At 40.4% G+C, this 3,382-nt stretch overlaps 1 long non-coding RNA gene across 1 annotated transcript in view; it reads right to left on the reverse strand.

Moving 5' to 3' along the window:
- The window catches only part of LOC104850649, a 6,355-nt gene extending 4,755 nt beyond the window's left edge, over positions 1-1,600 (reverse strand). The window contains exons 1-3 of the long non-coding RNA XR_777030.1: positions 1,531-1,600; positions 1,315-1,387; positions 1,079-1,228 (exon numbers count right to left, since the gene is read on the reverse strand). This is a non-coding gene — a long non-coding RNA (uncharacterized LOC104850649). The remainder of the gene's footprint in view (positions 1-1,078; positions 1,229-1,314; positions 1,388-1,530) is intronic.
- Positions 1,601-3,382: the final 1,782 nt, after the last annotated feature.

Below are 3,382 nucleotides of genomic sequence, written 5' to 3' on the forward strand. Positions count from 1 at the left end.
AAAAAAAAAAAAAAAAAAAAAGAAGGATAAAGGAGACATTTCTAGCTAAATGGGTACATATTGAGATCATACTCTTAAATGAAATAAATGGAACACACATATTTAAATGTGGCATTGTTTCTCTGGTATGAAAGAACAAAAGTGTAAATAAGGACAAAATGTATAATAGATGTTGTGAAATAGGAAGAAAATGTTCACATGGGAAGGGAAACTAGGGAGGGCAAGAGGGGAAAGAAAGGAAGGGAAAAGAAAGAAAGGAAAAATGAAAACAAACTTTTGTGAATAAGGAGGGGAAGAGGCATTGAATAGAGGGGGGTAGGAGAAAAGAATCAAGCTATATCATACACAGGTACAAATTTCCTATGATAAATGTTATCATAATGTATATCTAAAATGTGTACCAATAAACATAATTAATTTAAGAAACAGTCTGTAGAAGACCGAGTCAGGTAATTAAGAAGAGGTTGGAATGGTAGTGAAAGCAAGCTTTAGTCTATATATCTGGATGGAAGTATTGGAAAACAAAAGCAAAATGAAAGAAATGAATTTTTAAATAAAGCAGAAGAAACGAAGTTTTATTACTACTATTTATGTGTTTATCAGTTAACTGTCATAAACATAACAAAGACTTTAGCTTCAAAAAGGAAAACAAATTTGCTATATTGTGGGAAATTTTCACTGTGACAGAGATGAAAGAGGCTTCTGTCTGAACAAGGAGTGTATGTATAACCCTGAGCCTTCCAGACACCAGATGGGTCAACGGATGGGGGGGCACTGTGCACGGCCCCAAGCTAATGTAGGTGAGCGACAACTTCAAAGTCCTAGAAAAGACCACCTGTCACAGGTCTGACCACAATGCTAAGATATCCAATCTTTACCCTGCAGTGTTAGGCTCCCTGGGGACTTCTAAAACCAAACAAATCATGAGGGTCTCCTTCTACCCATGTTTACAGCAGAGTGCTTGCAGAGCTCTCCTGTGCTCTCTCTTTATGCAAAGGACAACAGATGTCCAGCTGTCTTTAGGAGCTCTAAGAGCTTCAAGGAGAAAGAAGGAGGTTTGTGAGCAGGAAGGAGGTACCTGTGCCCCACTGTGGCTGCTTGCACAGAGATACACAGCCAAGTCCCCTTGCTGTACATCCTGGATCTTCAGATTGGAGAAGGTGCCCTCCGGCCTCTCAGCAGAGAACCGCTCAGGAGGCATCTTGGATGTGTCTGATGCTAATTCATTCTGGAAATACATTAGGAACTCTGGGCCTTGTTCAAAGGTCTGTTGGTACCAATAAAGAAAAGCAATGATCAGAAATTGGATCACACCTGAAAGTTACATTCTGTCCCTTCTTTGTTACCCTGTAACTGGGGGACTGGGAGACACCAGCTTCATTGTGATCTGTGGACACAAAAGTTGGGAATAAAATGAGAAAAATAGTTTAGTCACCACTCACATAAACTCACACATGCATATACACAATACATAGACACACACATACACACACACACACACTGAAACTGCTTGGGTTTCTGCAGACTCACCTGTCCCCAGAAGACAGAGGGCGACCCAGGAGAGGAGCCTGGTGTCCATGGTAGGGTCTGCACAGGGTGGAGGCTCACCAGCTCAGACAGGGAAGCAAAGGCTTCCTTTGTCACCACACAGTGGTCCCCACGGTGACATCACTTCCTCTATCAATCTCCACAACCTAAGGAATACGCAATTTACATTATAGAATACTATTGTGACTGATTTAAATATTTATAGGCCTCTTTTTAACAAATTAAATTTATAGGTCATAATATTCAGCCTTAGTGTTGTCTGGATATGGAATTATCACATTCTGTGCTCTTTCACAAGGAAGAAAGAAAGGATATCTATAAATTATGCATATACATATGTGTGCATTTTAAACGTGAAAAATTTACCATCTATAAATATCCTTACTTTTTTCCTTTTCCCACTCACTCAAAACTCCAAGAAATAACATAGGCACCAGAATTACATTTGTAGACTTTATACTCATTGGATTCAAGAATGTGCCACAGTTTAAAGTTGAAATTTTCATACCAACTCATAACTGGCTCATCCACATGAATGCTCCCACAGTGGTTTAACAGGTAAATGATTTTCATAATCCACAGCAGACCACCTGCTTGCAGAATCTCACTTTCACATGTTCTGAACCCTGGACTAGGCAACTGGGATCTGAGATGTGAAAAACACTAGGATGCCAAGTCCTAGCATTAGAGATTTGCTTTTCCATTGGTCAAATGTAGATGATTAAGGAGCAAAAGTACTTGGCATATTTCTTAGTTCTAACTTATTCAGAGAAAAAAATAATGTTCTCCAGTCTGAAGTTATGTATTTTTATTTGAGTGGGTTAAAAGGTCACATTACTTATGAATTAATATTGCTTGGCAAGACTCCAGCATCATGGCAACTCATGAAAGAAAAGATAACAACAGCTAAAACTGTGCTTCTGAGTAGGAGGACAACTGGAATCACAGTCATGAAAGAAAATCTAGAATGAAGACATCCCAGTTTTGTGCATGGGTCACGAGGCATCACAACCCGAATAGGAGTCTGCAGACCACAGCAGGGTTGAAAAGGTGGGTGACTAGAAGTATCATTCTGGAAGGAGCCACCCTGTGAAAGATGTTGTTAAGTCAAATTATCCAGTCTGGGAACTATACTTCTAGCATGTTTTGGGGTCAGAGTGGTCAAGGAGGCATTCATTTAGAGTTTAGAAGATACTGGTAAAATACGTTTCATTTGGAAGATCACTGTGATCATGCAGGGACACAGTGACTGGCACATGCAGAGCTGTGCAACAGACCAAGGGCATTCTCTCCCTCTTCTATAATCTGTGCCAGTTTATCTTCTCAAGAGTTTGCCAACAGCAGCAAGGCTTATCCAAAAGACACAAACCCACAGAGGTAGCCCCCCTACAGACAACAGCTACTGTAGGAGCGGGTTTCTGCTACTACTGTTTTAGGTCTCACAAATGGCTGTATGTGCCCTAAATGTCATCCCCCACAGCTCCAACCTTTGCTCCTGAACCATCCCTCCAAGAGCCCTGCCCACCAGCCATCTCCTTGACGTTTGACTACTCCCTTCTAGCCTGCTGTTCCTCAGCTCTTGCCACAAATGAATAAGGCCTAATTCTTATAATAAACTCTCTTCCCATAATATTGCTAATGATTATATTCATCTGATGGAGAGCTCATAGTTATTGATACCAGAAATTGTTTTCAGGAAAGAAAACTTTAAGGATGAAATTCCGGAAGTAGGTCTCTGATCCAGCTACATCTCTTGTGAAGAAAGAGGCTGAAGGAAAAAACAGACTTTGGAGGAAGTCTGGTTCTGAAGCTACCAAAAAAAAAAAAAAAAGCA

This window comes from Fukomys damarensis, unplaced genomic scaffold (assembly GCF_012274545.1).
Source record: "Fukomys damarensis isolate Sample0158 unplaced genomic scaffold, DMR_v1.0_HiC HiC_scaffold_16, whole genome shotgun sequence".
NCBI lineage: Eukaryota > Metazoa > Chordata > Mammalia > Rodentia > Bathyergidae > Fukomys > Fukomys damarensis.